Source organism: Lynx canadensis, chromosome A3 (assembly GCF_007474595.2).
Source record: "Lynx canadensis isolate LIC74 chromosome A3, mLynCan4.pri.v2, whole genome shotgun sequence".
Taxonomy (NCBI): Eukaryota; Metazoa; Chordata; class Mammalia; order Carnivora; family Felidae; genus Lynx; species Lynx canadensis.
This window is the reverse complement of record NC_044305.1, coordinates 9,921,036-9,939,935: the sequence shown is the minus strand read 5'-3', so window position 1 is coordinate 9,939,935 and position 18,900 is coordinate 9,921,036. Positions and strand designations below refer to the sequence as shown.

At 44.1% G+C, this 18,900-nt stretch overlaps 1 pseudogene; it reads right to left on the bottom strand.

Annotated features, from left to right (window-relative positions):
- Positions 1-13,878: 13,878 nt before the first annotated feature.
- LOC115509829 lies at positions 13,879-17,866 on the bottom strand (annotated as a pseudogene).
- Between the last annotated feature and the right edge of the window lie 1,034 nt (positions 17,867-18,900).

Below are 18,900 nucleotides of genomic sequence, written 5' to 3'. Positions count from 1 at the left end.
TGAATCCTTGAGTCGAGACCCTACTGGAGACCGCGCCCGGGCCCCATCTCCTTAAACAAGGCCACGTGGAGGCTGGGAACTTGGAGGGAGAGGAAAAGAGAGAAGGAGGAACCCAGACTGTCTGTCGGCAGCTGAAGAGGCTCCCTTTCTGCTGCTAACTTAAAAGCGTCCGTTAGCAGGCGCGGAGAAGATAAGTCTCCAAACCGAACGAGCGTCTTTGCGGTCTGAGAATTCACAGCCCGAAAGTGACACTCCGACGCCTGAAACTTCACACGGTGCCCGGGTGACCTCGAGGGCAGGGAAAGCGGCTTCTGAGAAAACCACCCCGGGGAGGAAACCGGCTGCCTGGAAGCCGAGAAGAAACGGCTCCAAGTGCACAGACACGTGAACTCCCCGCGTCAGATGCGCCACGTCTGGAAGGAGGGGGCCCGCGCCGTCGACGAGGAGTCGCAGAAAACCGCCTTCTATCCAAACGAGACGCTGTCCTCTGAGATCTGCTTCTCTGCAAGCCCAAGCACGCGGGACACAGGGAAGGGGATAAACAGGCAGGGGCCGGACAGTGCGTGAACGCAGCTTGGAAAGACCCTTGCCGTCACGTCCGCTTCTGGGAAAGGTGGTTGGCAGCTTTGCCCACGGAGAGGAAGCTCCAGTGAACTAAGACGGGACAATGACCATATCAGACAACGACCGGCCAACGTGCAGGTCAGGGTCCAGCACTTCCCACGTGCAATTTGGCGGCGGCTGTTCCTCCTGCAGCCCGGAGAGGCCCGGAGTACCAGGGAATGGCGGGGAAGGAGGAGGGTCATGCGGGAGGGCTCAGAGATCGAGGGTCACGTCCCGGTTTGATTCCAGCAGCCGGGCCTGGACACCCACAGCCGTGACAAGACGCCTGCCCGGGTCTTCTCTAGAAAAGGGATTTTGATGGATCTCTTCTTTCCAGTCTCACGGCTGGTACGTAATTCAGGCTATAATTGCTCGTGATCTCGTTTTATAGCATGATAATGCCTGGGTGGTGATTTTCTTTTTTTTTTTTTAAATTTTTTTTTTCAACGTTTATTTATTTTTGGGACAGAGAGAGACAGAGCATGAATGGGGGAGGGGCAGAGAGAGAGGGAGACACAGAATCAGAAACAGGCTCCGAGCCATCAGCCCAGAGCCTGACGCGGGGCTCGAACTCACGGAGTGCGAGATCGTGACCTGGCTGAAGTCGGACGCTTAACCAACTGCGCCACCCAGGCGCCCCTGGGTGGTGATTTTCAAATAAAGATTCACTTAATATACTTACTTAAAAAATTTTTAAGTTTATTTTGAGAGAGAGAGAGAGAGAGAGAGCGTGAGTGGGGTGAGGCAGAGAGAGAGAGGGACAGAGTCCCAAGGAGGCTTTGCACTGTCGGCACAGAGCCTGCCGTGGGGCTTGAACCCACAAACCGTGAGATCATGACCTGAGCTGAAATCAAGACTCAGATGCTAAACGGACTGAGCCACCCAAGTGCCCTATTTAACAGAATTCTTGTGCATACATTATTTTCACATCATTGGCTCCTCTAAAGTTAAAGTATTGCATTTTGATTTCAATAAAAGGTCCACTTTGACTTAAAGCATCATTGAAGTTTGTCGTGGGCAGAGACTTTAAAACAATAAAGGTTACCTCTGTAGGCTACGAGATGTTAGGAACTGGTAAAAATAACTTCATAAGTTTTAATTGTTTTATTAAGAAATGCACAGAATGGGGGGGGCGCCTGGGACGCTCTGTCAGTTAAGCGTCCGACTTCAGCTCGGGTCATGATCTCATGGTTCGTGGGTTCGAGCCCCGCGTCGGGCTCTGTGCTGACAGCTCGGAGCCTGGAGCCTGCTTCGGATTCCTTGTCTGCCTCTCTCTCTCTGCTCCTCCCCTGCTCATGCTTTGTCTCTCTCTCTGTCAAAAATAAAAAATATACACATAAAAAAAATGCACAGAAGGGAGCCTAGGTGGCTCAGTCAGAAGAGTGTGAAACTCTTGATCCCGGGATTGTGAGTATGAGCCCCAGGCTGGGTATAGGGATTACTTAAATTAAAAAAAAAAAAAAAAAAACCGCAAAAACATCTAAACAACAACCCAAGCCCCTCCAATGGCTTCTCTCCGCATGCAATCTGGCTCTGACCGCCCTGGGCTTCCTTGAGGAGCTCCAACTCTAGCGTGTTTCCTCCTCAGGGCATCCGTCCTTGCTGCTTGTCTTCCTCAAGATGTTCGCATGGCCTTCATTATTGTTTCAGTTCAAATGACACCTCCTCCAGGAAGCCCTCCCTGACCACCTTGCTGAAAATGGTCCCCTTCCCCTGAGTCACTCTCTATCACTGTTTCTTCAATGCACTTTTGCTGGCCAACATCATCTCCTTTACCCTTTGCATTTTGGGAAAATCCTTGCCATTAGGCACTTCTAGCTTTGCTCCAGTTTTTGGATGAGGAGACCGGGCACGCTTTGCCCAAGACGAGACGGTTCTGGGTGGAGTCAAATATAAGGGGTCCAACTCCAGACGCCCCACTTGACCATCTCAACTTCAAGGTGAGATCAGAAAGGAAAGGGGGGCCTTCCCAGTATATACACACTATATATTATATATAATATATGTTACATTATATTTGTGTGTTTATATACACACACATATACACACATACAATGTAATACATATAATATATTACATGGAATATATATATTCCTCTTCCCCAGGAGAGTTATAGTGCCCTTTCAAAGCAAATGATTCTGCTGTATAAGACAGGAATCTAATTTGCCTACTTTGAGAGGAAGCATTCAGTGAAATGCTGGCTGTTATTATTATTCCTAGAAGAATAGAAGAGAAGGGCATTTGATTAAACACCTGTCAGAGGCAGTGCCAGATACAAACAAGAGGCTCCAATGACTCTGCTGGGACACTTCCATGCATATGAACCCACCAACCCTCACACCAGCCTCTGTGTATTCCTATTGTTCCCATTGCACAGATGGGAACACGGAGGCTGGGGAGAGGTTCGACAACTTGGCGAGGACCACATAACCAGTGAGTGGCAAAGGTAGAATAAGATGCCAGGTAGCCTGTCTCTGGAGCACACACTCCAAACCAAGATCATCAAAGCGGGTCCTCTGCTAAGCAGGGTCAGCACTCCCTTGGAACTTGTTAGCAATGCAATTCCTCGGTTCACATCCCAGATTTACAAAATCTGAAGCTATGGAGGTGGGTTTCAGCAGTCTGGGGTTTAAAAGACCCTCTGCATGATTCTGACGCTCAAGTTAGAGAATCAAGGCTGTAGTCCTCCCCAAGGGCATCGATTTGGAATTTAACAGGTCTTACAGCCTAAGAGCCGACTACTTGCTGGGACATTATCCAGGCTGAACACAACTCATGCAAGGCCTGAAGCAGCTCTCCAGGAGGGTATTCACAGGGGGAGGGGGCGGGGTGAGAAGCATATGCAAGAACGTGGGACAATATGAATTGCCCCTCCCCCCCCATGTACCGCCTCCCTTCAGGGCGGCGAGGAGACATTTTCACATCATGTTCTCATCTACAACCCTGGGAGGTTGGGACTGTTAGCATCCCCATTTGACAGACAGAGACACCGAGGCTTAGCGAGGTAAACATGCTTAAGTCGTACATATTAGACACATATCTAAACCCTACAGAGGGTGGTAGGGTTTAGATATGAACCCAGGACCGAGTGGTTGAAAAGTCTGTGAAGTGAAAAAAAAAAAAAACCCACAAAAAACAAAATACAGACCAATTTGAATAGTAGGCTACCATTTGTAGGAGAAAAAGAAATGAATATTTTAATATATTTTGTGTGTGTGTGTACATATATATATATATACTTATATTCTTTTATACTTATCTTATATCCACTTTATTTTGTATACATATGTGTGCATGTTTATTTATTTTGTATGCACCAAACATTTCCTTGAATATGTTTGAAATATATCTAGGAAAATGCATGTAAAAATAGGAACAGCGATTGCCCCTGGAGAGGAAAACTCAGTTCTGCAAGACAGGCTTTAGACGGGAATTATTTCTTTTTAACCATTCTCTAGTCTTGGGATTTTGAGGTATATGGATATATGCCCATGAAAAGTTAAATGACAAGAACATGAAATAGTTTTATACTCTTTCATGAATATTCTTTTAAAAAATCAACAAGTGAAATGTTATCACCGGCCTATCCCCCAGTCTTTGGGACAACTTGATTTTTCTTAATGGGAAAATATTTACTTGCCTCCCGTAAATAGTTTAACTGATGTGAAAAAATGCAAGCACCTAACCTCTCCCCTCCTTTTCCTCACCCCTTCCATACCCTGGAGATAACTCTTACTAATGATCCATCGTCTGTCTGCCCACCTGCTAAGCATCCATGAGTAGGTTATGTAGCTCACACAGATTTACAATTTGCCTTTTAATTAGCAAGACAATGGATGCTTCTGTTGCAATATCTTCTCATTCATCTTAGTGGTATTTTGTTGTTTGCATGGACCATGACTTCAAAAGACAACTCGACTGGATATTTGGAACTTCTAGTCGGTCCCATTACAAATAATGCCTCAGTGTCAATCCCTGTGTACCTGTGGGTAGAATTTAGACCACCCTCATTTTTATGATGACATTAATTTAGTGGACTTGGGCAAAGTTTCTTTACCTCACTGTTTGTTTCTTTACTAAACAGAAGGACTAGTCAGACCTTTTTAAAACTAATGATAACCTCACAGAGAGATGGAGGACCCAGCTAACTTGTACCAGGATCCGCGTACAAAAATGACTTTAGTCAAGGTCACGTTTAAGTCAACTACAGAACGCAGTTTAGGAACACAAGCACAAAAGTGCTCATTGACTTCTCATTTATTTTAGACTTAAGCATACAGATGCGTCACTTCTCCCAGGTACTAAAAGAAAGAGTTTTTTGGACAACAGAGAAAATGAAACGGAAGTAAAAGGAGCTCGCAACGGGCACACAAATTTAGACGTGAGAGGGTATTTATTGCATCATTGTTTGCCGTAGGGAAAAAACTGGAAGAAACTTGAAAGCCACCAAAGGGAAGGGCTTTTTGATGTACTATGTACATCACCGTGCATCGAATCCCGCGGACTACTACATACAAGTGAAAAAGCACGAGGCTGACTTACGGATGCCAAGTTGGAAAGATTGGCAAATCCAACGGTTTTAAGTGAAATGAAAGAGGCACCTGTGTGGCATGGCAGCATTAATTTTAAAAAACAACCCCACTAGGGGACCTGGCTGGCTCAGTCGGTGGAGCACGTAAACTCTTGATCTCGGGGTTCTGAGTTGAGCCTCACACTGGGCTTAGAGATTACTTAAATAAAATAAAATAAAATAAAATAAATAAATAAAAAATGAAATAAAAATAATAAACTCAAATAATAAATAAATGGAATGAAATAAAAAATGAAATGAAATGAAATAAAATGAAATAAAATAAAATAAAATAATAAATGAAATAAAATGAAATAAAATAATAAAATAAAAAATGAAATGAAACAAAATAAAATAATAAAATAAAATGAAAAATGAAATTGAAATGAAATGAAATAATAAAATAAAAAATGAAATGAAATAAATAAAAATGAAATAAAATAAAATAAAAAATGAAATAAATAATACAATAAAATTAAATGAAACGAAATAAAATAAAATAAAAAATGAAATGAAATGAAATAAAATAAAAAATGAAATAAAATTTAAAAAATGAAATCAAATGAAATAATAAAATAAAAATGAAATAAATAAATAAAATAAAAATGAAATGAAATGGAATAAAATACAATAACATAAAAACTACACTAAATATATGTATGAAAATCTGTGTAGACGTACGCACGCATGTGGGGAGCTATGTGCCTCCACGCATGTAAGTTCCTGTCGGAGATACAGAGGAGGCACACACACTGGAGGGATTAAAGAAGCCACCTTAACATGAGGAGCAGAGGGGCAAGAAAGGGGCTTTTAGATTTACTTGCAAAGGATTACAGCACTGGTCTCTTTGCCTCTCACGTCTCACGTGTTATTAAGCATATTTTCACGTGCAGAGGAAGCACAGGTCGACAGCACTGAAATCAGACGCTTTCAATGCAAATACATTTCACTCTTCCAAAATTCATCCTTAATCATACCAGCCAGCCAGCCCATTCGCGGCTCGTTCATTTCTCCCAGAAAACCGTGAATGGACACAGCAGGATGTAAATGCATACGTCCGGAGAAGATGAACTTTTACACCAGTTCTGTCTTTTCAGCTTTCTCCAGTGTGGACCTTACCAATTTCTTTGACCTGCCTTTTTTTTTTTTTTTTTTTTTTTTACCCTCCATTCCAATGCACGGTGGTGACAAGGCATTGAATTACCAGTTTGTCACTAACGCCATAGGCTTTATTATTCCTTTGAACAGAAGCTGGGCTTAAAAAGAAAAGTTTTTCTTAATAAGTAGCTGTTCATCCTTTGATATGCACATCTGGATCTGTGGTCTTATCTGCGGCATGCTAATGCTGCTTCCTGGAGATAATGATAAAAGAACAACTCAAAATAACAAAAAAGGAATAAAATGTGCCAGATGCCTAAAAAATAAGGAGGACAATGCATATAAAAGCAACTGGTTTTCAATCCTGGAGAAGAAACTCTATCAACAATTGAAGTCATCATTTTAGTGGTCACTGATGCAAGAATTTTTTTTTTTAAGGGATTAGGAAGGAAAAAAAAAAAGGCAAACATCAGCTGACCAACCACCACCACATTCTGTTAGAAATTAAGAGGGAAATAAACCTACGTCTGCTATAAATCACTTTGGGGTTTAATTTTGCTTCTGCCCCTGCTACGTTGTTTTTCCTTTCTTTCCCTTTTTCCTCATTTGGCTATATTAATTAAAGGCCAAGCAGAAAGGCTTTGACTCACAATTTTTTTTTAAGGAATTATAAAATATTTCAAACCTACACAAAAGCACCAAGAAATACATAAGGAACATTCGTGTACCCCCATCCGGGTTAACTACTTTTCCACTTTCCCCTCTTGTCAATTTTTTTAGATACACTTCCCTCATGTTGAGAAGAAGCCCTTGCAAATGGGATTTTGCTTAATTTCGACGCCGTCTTTGTTCATCGCAAGAAGGCGTTTTTCTTATAAATATATGATTTTCTCAGTTTTGGTGATTCTCCAAGGAGCTGCCTTCCTCTCCTTGGTGTGTAAATGGGGCCTGATGTTTGAGAGACAGAGCAGAATTGTTCTGTATTCAATATGCATATATGATTGATAGATATTATACAGAGTTACAATCGAGACGATATTCATTCGACTTCTTTTCAAAAGAATGGCCAACTTGCTTTGTCAATCCACACATCCGGCATCGGTGGCCCTGTTGCTGATTGTAACTGATACGCTGGTAGACGGACAAATAAAAACTTGTGCTTTACATAACTTGTTCCATACACTGGAAGCTGGGGATTGTGGGGAGAGGATCCAGGCAAAGGTAGACTCTGCATCTCCAGCACAATCGCGGCCTGTGGTTGGGATCCTTTCTTCGCCTAACCGGAGAACGTTCCTGAATTGTCTCCGCATTAGCATGCGGCAAGCATGGGAAAATGATGAACTCCTATTACCACTGTCATGGCAACTGAAAAAAATGGGCTGCTTTGGGGGAGCAAGGTCCACAGGAGAAGCAAAGCAAAGACCCATCTCTTTCTTCTGTTGACATCTGTTGTTTAACATACAAAATTGTATTATCATGACGCAAGCTCCTCGGCCAGGACTAAAGCCTGCCTCGGAATTGTTAAGACCACACTCCCCCACTCCCCGTGCCTGCTCTTTACCAGAAGAGTATATAATTTGACCCTGAACATTTTCACTGAGGGCTGTAAATTCCCCTCCCCGCTTCATCCCAGGTACAAAGTGTGAAGGGCCTTGGGAAGGTGGATGGTGGGGGGTGGGGGTGGGGGGGAAGGGTTCTATGGAGAGGTGGGGGTGGGAGGGGGGGTGAGGGCAGATTATAAATGATAGAATAAAAATACTGCATTTACTTTTTAATGAGTCATGCCTCTTTCCTCCCCCCCCCCCCCCCCCCCCCTTCCCCCCCCCCCCCCAAAAAAACCATTTTGGAATTTTCTACCAGAGCCATTTAAGCACAGCTTGTGGACATGGGGAGACAGGATACCAGCATGATGTGGTTCGTGCGGGTCAGTGAGGAACAGGCTGGGAGAGAATGTACCTCAGTGCTAAAGCTGGGACTTTATATCACCCTTGTCCACAGTTTTTGATAAAGTGCCCGTATCCTTCAGGACCAGCAAAAATAAATACCCCAGTGTTTCAAATGGGGCTACTCGGGGCCGACACTCGGGAAGGTTCCATGTTACCCCAACGGGCCGCTTGAAGCAAATCCTTTGTTCTTAGGTGCCTATGTGTACATATTTTAATAGCTATTTACATATGTATTTTAATTCATAACAACACACACGTTTCATATGCGACAACATGCATATTCAAATCCATATGCATATATTTTAATGAGGACATTTACATGAAATGGCTTTCCAACACTTGGCTCCCCAGCCCCTCACGCAGTTGTGTAAACAGAAGAAACCGGGGACCGTGTTGGGGTTGTTTTTCACAACTCAGCCTTGAAGCAGCTGGGGCCATCCTCAAATGGCCTGAAAGGTTCAGGAAGAGTGAGATTAAGCTCGTTGGCGGGAGAAGACCAGGTAAGTGCTTACAAAGGGAAGCACACAGCGCTTACAGCGTTGGCCGTCAGCAAAGCTGGCACCTGAAGGAGGTAAAAGGAAAAACCATAGACCGTGCCGCGGTGGCACGCGTGCGTCTGGAAGCTTCTCACAGTTAGTGCAGGTCACCACAAGCGTGCAGGCTCGGGAGGGTGTGCGGAAGCAGGAGAAATCTAAAAGGTCAGAACGGCTCTGTTTGTTTTCCCAAGTTGTCGGAGTAAAGTTACAGCCACCCGGGTGAGCCCACTCGCTGAGCACCCAGGAATGGACACGGTAACCAGGGGGATTTCTGGATCTCTCGGGGGCGCAGGCAACGCTGGAGGAATTTGCCTGGGGGGGAGGGAGCAACCAGAAACCAGAGGATCGAGGGTCAAGCCCTAACTGAGCACCCAGGGTTGCTCAGAGCTTGACATGACAACGGTCTTATTTTTAATCTGAGGTAGGTATGGTTAATTCCCAGAATCCTCATGGAGGTGGGGGGGGGGGTCGTGCCGGGAACCCTGGCACTTTTTACTTCACACATATGCCAGTATCGGGTCATTTCTGCTCCTGTTGTCGCCTTCAGTTCCATCCGCATAATCTTTGTCAGAGGGTGGGCAGTTTTACATTTGCAATTCTAGATTTTTCTTTATGCTGGATTTCCGGCAGCCCACCGCTGTTGTTTTTACATATCTAGTGCACATCAAATGAGTCAAGCCCAAGAAGTGGTCCTAGGAGGTTTCCTGAGGATGGGGGGTGAGGGGTCCCTGGGGGATTTGTCCCTTTGCTGTTTAAGAGTTTGAAAGGCATGACTTTCTGGAGGGGGGGGGGCGGTGGTGAGAAAGTTCTCGGAGCCCTCCTTTCAATTCAAATCTCCACTCACCTTCCTCCTTTGTCTTTTCACTGAATGTCTGCAGGTCACACGTGCTTCCTGAGCGTCCTCTAATAAAGTCACTCCCCAACCTGACTGTTCATCGAATTACCCCGTATGTTTTCAAAAAATGGGGATTCCTCAGACTTTGCTTCCGATCTCCAGGAGCAGACCCTGAAGGTCTAAAAACTATACTGATTACAAAAAGGCCCTCACTTGAGTCAAAGATCGGAAGCAACTACGAACGCATTGCAATACATACAAACTTAGTATCACGAGATTCATTGCGATTGTTGAACTTGAACAAGTCACAGCTCAGGGTGGATGTGTGTTCAGAGAGACCCCCAGCGTGCGGCCACCCCAGCCCTCTTCAATGCACGGAGCTTATGTCCTTTACCTGCCTGTTTATTGTCTGCTTCTGTCCACCAGAACAGCAGCGCCCTGAGAGCTGGAACCTTCTGCACACTCTTCACCATTAAGTCACAGTGCCTAGGTCAGGGGCCCCACCTTGCAGGTACTTGATTGGTTTGTGCTGGGTGATCCTACAGGTGAATGAATTGCTGGGACTGAGAGGATTTGATCATCAGGGAGGGACCCTGGCCCTTTCTAAGCTGACCCCCTTGCTGTATTATACGGATGCCCAAATGTCACAGCGGCCACTGTCGGCAACTTTCTGCTCCTAGAACACCTGAGATTTTGTTTTTTTAATTTTCAAAGAAGTGTACTTTAAGGGTGCCTGGGTGGCTCAGTCGGTTAAGCGCCCGACTTCGGCTCAGGTCATGATCTTGTGGTGCATGGGTTCGAGCCCCACATCGGCTCTGTGTGGACAGCTCGCAGCCTGGAGCCTGCTTCGGATTCTGTGTCTCCCTCTCTCTCTGCCTCTTCCCTGACTGCACTCCATTTCTCTCTCTTTCAGAAATAAATAAACATTAAAAAAATGTTTTTAAACATGCTTAAAAAAAAGATGGGTACTGGAGCATTGTTAATGGTAGCAAAAAAGTGAAAACAAAAATGATAACTACTGGCACATTCATGGAATATTATACAGACATGTACAGTGAAATGAAACTGTAAGCATTGTATTAAAGGAATTGCCACTAAGTACTGTTGAATGACAAGAGTAAAATGCACAATACCCTGCTTTGGTAAAGCAAGGGGGTGATAAACTAGGATTACTGGAACCTGGATAGAAACATACGACGATATGAGCTTAACTATGAAGACAGATCCTGCACAGGGGCTATGGGGGGAGAAGGAAGAGTATATAGGGAGGGGGGAGAAGTTGGCAGAAATCAAGAAAGAAAGGAAAAAACGTAAAATGACCCTGATATTGAAAGCATCTCGTGGGCACAGTTATGCATAAATGTATATAAACAGGAGCTGCTTTGAAAAAAATGTGGGATACGCTTGCCGTGATACAAGGAAAATACGTTTCTTTAGGAAAGGAAAGGTTGAAAATAAATAAGCTAACATTTCACTTAGGAATTTAGTAAAAGAGACACACGGTAATGCAAAGAAACAATTAAAATAAAAGGAAATCCCTGGCGCTGGCATTTTTAAAGATGGGAATATCCTAAAGCGAATGTGAATCGTTAAGATTGTTGACTACGGGTGAAGGGTTGCGGGGATGTTCGTTTGTGTGATATTTTTTTCTACTTTAGTATATTTTGTAACTTTCCTGTTAGAAGAAAAATGTGTCAAAAGACAAATTCAGGGGAGCGTCCCTATGAGGAGCCATTCTGTTCTAGAAGCAGGAGGGTTGGCCCCTGGGCAGGAAGATGCAGGGGTTTCCTCACCCATTCTGTGGGCTGCTGTATCTCAAAGCAGGACTTCCTCATCAGTGGAGAATAAAATTAAACAGGGACACCTGATTTTGATTCTCCTCTGCCTGACTTCACTTCTCTTCCTACTGCCCCCTTATGGAAGGCACTTGCCAGGGTCTCGTCTTACATCCTTGTCTCAGTGGTTGAGAGCATCTGGGTCACACTTTTGCTGTCAGGGACTGGCTAGGGGTTCTCTTCAAGGAAGAAAGGGGGAGAAGTCAGGTGGAAGTGATCAGGGCGGTGCATGGCTCGGAGAAAGGAATGTCCTTCTTCTTTTCTCTTTGTTTTTTTCTTTCTTTTCTTTTTTTTTAGTAGGCTCCACACCCAACGTGGGGCTTGAACTCACGGCCCTGAGATCAAGAGTCACATGTATCTCCCAACTGAGCCAGCCAGGCGCCCCCTTTCTTATCTCTTTAGACTTGACTCCCACACCTGAGTAAATAATTCTGAAATCTGTCTCCATTCCCAGTCTCTTAAGCAGGCTTTATTTCCCGATAGTTCTCCAATATGGTACACGACCTGCTCTTATCTTAAAACCACACAACTCTTTATGAGCCAGGCAATGGGTGCCCAGGAAAGGAAAGGAAGGAAAGGAAAAGGAAAGGAAAGGAAAGGAAAAATTCACACCCGCCTTCCTCATAGGCTCCACTGGGGAAGGTAGACACTGACCCAAGTGGAGTTCAGGCGCCAAGGTCTTGGGCTAGTATGTTCTCCATCTTTCTAGCTGGCTCGCTGTGGGCAAATGACAATTTCCTTGAGACTCAGTTTCCTCTTGCATAAAACCAGGATCACAAACTGGGTATATATTAAGAGTACAGTGAGGGTAAAGCTTTTTATTTGTTTCTTGTGTGATTTTTCCCATTATGTCCATGAGGGCCTGGTCTTTGATGGTTTCCTTCACCGTGGGTTTTCCTTGGAGGCTTGAATAGTTCCTGGCACGTATATGTATTCTACGAATATTGTAGAGTTAATTAATTACTTTTGTCTTCTGGTTCAAATTTGAATTGAAAGAACCTTTCCTTACTTCCCTAAGAAGAGATCTTTTAAGGGTTCATCCAAAAAATATAACTGAAGCCACCTCCTGGCTGTAGGTAGATTGTGTGACTCTTGATCTCAGGGTTGTAAGTTCAAGCCCTACTCTGGGTGTAGAGATTACTTAAAAAAATAAAATCCTTAAAAAATAATGAATGTACCTTGACATGGAAGTGTTGCGTTGTAGGGAACCCGCACCTTCAACTTTAGGTGTCTAATGTTCTCCAAAGGGTTGTATAATACCCCCCACCAAATAAGAGTTTATAAGGGCCCCCCTGTTCGTACTTTTTCTAGAAGATGGTATAGACTTTTAAATGCTTGGCCATGCTTCTTCTTTAAAGGGGAGAATGAAAATGAAGCTGTTCAGTTTACACAGTACCATGTGTAAACCTTTACACATTTTTATTTTTGGCCTTGTTGGACACTGACATTTAAGTTATCACCCTACACCTCAGTGCAAATGTCCTCTCCTGGCAGGCCTTTCCCGAATCTCTGTGTAGGTCTGGAGTCACTCTCTGTCCTATCTCTGTTTATTTCCTTCACAGAACATTGAAATCTGAAAGCATCTTTGTTTTTTTAAGAGTTTATTTGTGGCCCAATCGGTTGAGTGTCGACTTTGGCTCAGGTCATGATCTCACGGTTTGTGGGTTCGAGCCCTGCGTCGGGCTCTGTGCTGACGGCTCAGAGCCTGGAGCTGCTTCAGATTCTGTGTCTCCCTCTCCCTCTGCCCCTCCCCCACTCGCACTCTATCTCTCTCAAAAATAAATTTTAAAAAACCATTAAAAATTAAAAAAAAGATCTTACTTTTAAGTAATCTCTACCCCCAAGGTGGGGCTTGAACCTACAGTCCCAAGATCATCAAGAGTCACACGCTCTACCAACTGGGCCACCCAGGCACCCCTGAAGGCATCTTCTTGATCGTATTTCTTTATTGCTTTCTCCCCACAGGTCCATGAAAGCTCTTGTCTGTCTTGTTTACCACTGTAAACTTGGCACAAGGTAGGAATATAAGAAATAGTTATAGAAGAAATGAAAGAGTGTACGGCCTTTCTGAAAAGCTAAAGCCAATTTCTTTATTTGTAAATTTTTTATTGAATTTCTTGTTTATTTTCGAGGAGACAGAGAGCGAGTGGGGGAGGGGCAGAGGGCAGGGGGACAGAGGATCCAAAGTGGGCCCTGCACTGAGAGCAGTGAGCCCAACGTGGGGGCTTAAACTCATGAATCATGAGATCATGACCTGAGCTAACTCAGACACTCAAGCAACTGAGCACCCAGGGGCTCCTAAAGCCAATTTACACACTTATTGGATATCAGACTTTTTTTTTTTTTTGATCTTGACAGTAATGGGCAGGTGTCCTATCGGATAATCTCTACCCTTTATTTTTGCCCACATCCCCTTTATTTATTTTTTAGTTTTTTACAGTCTTGAAGTCTTTCATTTTTTTTTTACATTTATCATGCCGTGAATTCATAGGGAATGGGGTCCAACAGCTCAGGCTCCTTTCCATTGGTTCTCACAAAGTGTGCTTCTCTGGGTGGGCAGGCTGGCGCTTTGGTTGAACCCAAGTACCTTTCTCCTTGGCTTCCTTCTTTTTCTAACCATTTTCCTTCACACGCTTCAGGAAGCTATCCCGGCTCGTGGAGTGCTTAATGTGCTCAACACGTACATTAGTTCTCTTAGCAAGAATCTTGCCCTTCACGTGTCTGTTTCCAACAATGCCAACAGCACGCTGGGTGACACTGTAGACTCTTCTGGTTTTGCCATGGTGACATTTGTGGGGCATTCTTTTTGGAACAGTGCCCATTCCCTTGATGTCCACAATATCACCTTTCTTGTAGATTCGCATGTATGTTGCCAAAGGAACAACTCCATGTTTTCTAAAAGGCCCAGAGAACATATAGCGAGTACCTCTCCTCTTTCCCTTGTGTTGGTCGTTTTGGCCAATCACTGGAAGATGACAGTTCCGGCCGAAAGGCTATTTATTCATTTTTGAGAGAGAGCACAAGCGGGCAAGAAGCAGAGAGAGGAGAGAGATGAGAGGAGAGAGACGCACACAGAATCCAAACGGGCTCCAGGCTCTGAGCTGTCAGTGCAGAACCAGTGCTGGGCTGGAACCCAACAACCCACGGATCATGACCTGAGCTGAAGTTGAGGCGTAACCAAGGCAGCCACCCAAGCGCTCCTGCCCTTATCCTTTAAAATTTTTTTTTTTCAACGTTTATTTTATTTTTGGGACAGAGAGAGACAGAGCATGAATGGGGGAGGGTCAGTGAGAGAGGGAGACACAGAATCGGAAGCAGGCTCCAGGCTCTGAGCCATCAGCCCAGAGCCCGACGGGGGGCTCGAACTCACGGACCGTGAGATCGTGACCTGGCCGAAGTCGGACGCTTAACCAACTGCGCCACCCAGGCGCCCCGTGCCCTTATCCTTTTAAAATTGCAGGTTTTGGGGAGCCTGGGTGGCGCAGTCGGTTAAGCGTCCGAGTTCGGCTCAGGTCACGATCTCACGGTCCGTGGGTTCGAGCCCCGCATCGGGCTCTGTGCTGACGGCTCAGAGCCTGGAGCCTGTTTCAGATTCTGTGTCTCCCTCTCTCCCTGACCCTCCCCTGTTCATGCTCTCTCTGTCTCAAAAATAAATAAATGTTTAAGAAAATAAATAAATAAAATGGCAGGTTTTGTAATTCATTCAACAAGTGGTTACCGATGGCTTGTGATGTGCCATCGACTGTGCGAGGAAACTGCTCAGGGGAAGAGGAGAGAATTTCAGGTCTGCAGTTTTGCTGGAAGTGGGCTGGGATGACTGGGGCAGAACAAAACGTGAAATCTGGCTGAAAAGAAAGAAAATTTTCTTCTAGTAGGGTAGTTGTGGTGGTAAAGATCAGAGCCAACATTTGTAGGATGTCTACTGCGTGCTAGGCACTGAACTAGTTGCCTTACATGATATGTATATTTTAAAGTTTATTTATTTTGAAAGAGAGGGAGGACACATGTGAGTGGGGGAGGGGCGGAGAGAGAGAATCCCAAGCAGGCTCCAAGCTGTCGGTGCACAGCCCTACGTGGGGCTCGATTGCAGGAAACAGGAGATCATGACCTGAGCTAAAATCAAGAGACGCTTAACCAACTGAGCCACCCAGGTGCTCTGAGTTATATATTTAATGATCAGAAAAAACATATGAAATAGTTACTATCAGAGTGCAGTCACCTCTAGGTGCAATTAGCCTCCCTGAATCCTGTATATGTGTGTGGGGAGAAAAGAGGAAAAAGAAGAATTATTTGAATTATATGAGCAATCATGTGCATTATTCCAGGGCAGAGCTTTGGTGGCCCCTCCCTCCTATCCTATGATAATAGAAAGGATGTTCAAGGTTAAATTTTTATCATATTTATTTTTCTTATTACACTGGCTTTTAGAACTCTTTTGAAAACGAAGGCTTAGAGGGGCTAAATGTCTTCTATACCAAAGCTACACATCTGGAAAAGTAGATTAACCGTGATTGGGACCCAGACTCTGATTTGAATATCTCTCTTAAATTTAATATGTTACCATGTTTTATTTCCTTGACACAGGTGCACGCTATGAGCTCTTTGCTGTATCATTTATTATCTTTTATATGGATCGTTTCCTCCAAAGAACACAGAGGTAAGCAAACTCTAGGAGAGGCGCTGAAGATTGCAGTGAAGTCTTTCACCGGAGGGCCTTTTAAATTCCAATAGATGGTAGACTGACTTAGATGTGTGGGATGTTCTGTTTGGAGACGGGGGAAAGAAATCTGGAAATTTATTCCAAACTCAAGATTCTGCAACTATCTCGTTGTGACACAAACGTTCTTGATCATGGAAATCACTTGCTAAAAAACAAGCACAAAAAATAAACACGCAATCAAACAAAAAATACGGTGCACATAGTAGGTACTCAGTAAATATTTGCTCAAGAAATGATCGAAATAAAAGAATTACAATTTGGAAAAACAAAATGTAGGATCTGATTTTTGCTAACAACTCCCCAAACCATGTGTGTTTCTGTCTTTATGTATGTATACACACAAGTCCGCCCCTACGCTTTTTTTTTTTAATTTGAGAGAGACAGAGAGAGAGAGGAGAGAGAGAGAGAGAGAGAGAGAGAGAGAATCCTAACCAGACTCCACACTCAGCATGGAGCTCGACGCAGGGCTTGAACCCATGACCCTGGGATCATGACCTGAACTGAAATCAAGAGTCAGACGCTCAACCAACCGAGCCACCCACGTGCCCCATCCCTACAATTTTTAGTGTATGTTTGTATAATCATAGGTAAAATATTTAAAGGTGTTTAACAAACTATTTAAAATAGTCCTCTTTGGGGGCACCTGGGTGGCTCAGTCAATTCAGCGTCCGACTCTTGGTTTTGGCTCAGGTCATGATCTGTCAGTTTACAGGATCAAGCCCTGAGTTAACTCTACACTGACAGTGTGGAGCCTGCTTGGGATTCTCTCACTGTCTCTATGTGCCCCTCCCCTCTCTCTCAAAAATAAATAAACATGTTTTAAAAAAAGAAGAAAAGTAGTCCTCTTGGGGGAGAAACTATTTTTGCTTTTAAAGTCCTTGGATTTTAATAATTTAACAATAAAAGTCAATGGTTTTAAGAGTCTCATGCTCTACCGACTGAGCTAGCCGGGCAGTTAAAAGTCAATGGTTTTAATAGTCGACTTCAACAATTTACTACTACTACTAATGGTTAATAGTGTGGTACTTTCAATGATGGAGTAAATGGGATAATTTTAATTATTTGAAAAAAGAAATGTTGGGAAAGTGATGTTCTTTTTTCTACAGCTGTGAGCCAACTAATTTTCTTTTTAAAAAAATACACTTGAGAAGTACTCATCAAATGCCTGCCTTATATACTCCCAGTGTCAGTCATTCTTGGAATACACGGAAGCCCATTTCTGCCCCGGAGACACGATCTGGCCAAAGACGTGTGCTACTCCTGGGTGAAAACATCACAATATGCCATTGAAATCACACCTCAAGACGGCAGAAAGGAAGTCTGGATTACTGCCAGGGAGGGATGGCGGGGGAAAGGCATGCAGGTGGTGGGTAGGGAGAAACCCGGGAGGGATCAGTGAGAGAGACAGGGATTTAAAAAGGCTTAGTCTAACAATCCAATAGAAAAATGAGCAGAGTGTCTTTCCAAGAAAGGGAAATGCAAGTAACCCTTAGACACAGGAAGACCCCAGCCTCACCGCAGCGCGAGAAGGACAAATAGAAACCACCGTGTTGGAACATTTCCCGTGTCTTCAGCGGGCAGAGGAGGGACCAGGGTTGACGCGTCCCATGAGCCTGAGACTCTGGGAAGCGGGCACACCTCCCATGCAGCCAGCTGGACTGTCAACTGGCAAGGTCTCCTGGGAGGATAACTTGGCAGTGAAACCCACATTAAACAGGCACATGCCCTCCGACCAAGAAATTCCTATCCTGCGGTTATTCTCTAGTTTACTTGCACATGGTCAACATGACCTATGCATGAAGCTAGTCATTAAGGCATTCCTGGGAGAGCAAAGATTGGGGGAAGAAAAGCAAACTAAATGTCCATTACAGGGGACTGTTTCCATCAATTACAGTCGAGCCATGCAACGGGATAATTTGTAGCCACTGGAAAAAGAAGTCTAACGTATTGAATGTGCCAGGCGTTGTTCTAAGTCTTAATGCGCTTAACTCATTTAATCTTCTCAACAACCCTCTGGAGTAGGAATTTTATTTTTTCTAAGTTTTTATTTAAATTTCAGTTAGTTAACACATATAACATAGGTAGGAGCGCCTGGGTGGCTCAGTGGGTTGGGCGTCCGACTTTGGCTCGGGTTCATGATCTCACAGTTCGTGGGTTCGAGCCCCGCGTTGGGCTCTGTGCTGTCTGCCCAGAGCCTGGAACCTGCTTCGGATTCTGTGTCTCCCTCTCTCTCTGCCCCTCCCCTGCTCGGGCTTTGTCTCTTTCTCTCTCTCAAAGATAAACATTTATTAAGAAAAAAACCCCATATGTTACAGTAACCCATAACATAGGTATTTTAGTACTGTCACTCCCACTCACAGATGAGGAAACTGAGGCACAGAGAAGTTTAGTAACTTGACCAATGTAACACAGCTAAGACCTAACAAAAAAAAAATCAAGGTATAATATAGTCTGTAGAGCATGTTCACATTTGTGCGGAAAAGAGTAAAAAACAGTATGCACATGTACGCGTGGATATCTAATCTAGTATGTTTGTCTATACTTGTATGCACATCTATGCTTTTGTTTAGAACGTCTCTGGCAGGAGACAGGAGAATCTGAGAATCTGCTAACTATGGCTGCTTCTGGGGATGGAAACTCAGTTTCTGGAAGACAGAGTAAGGAGCCCGGTTTACTTTATACTGTATGGAATTTTGTATCTGCTGAGGTTTTGTACCATGTATTGGCAGGACCTACTGAGCAACTGCAAATCTTTAG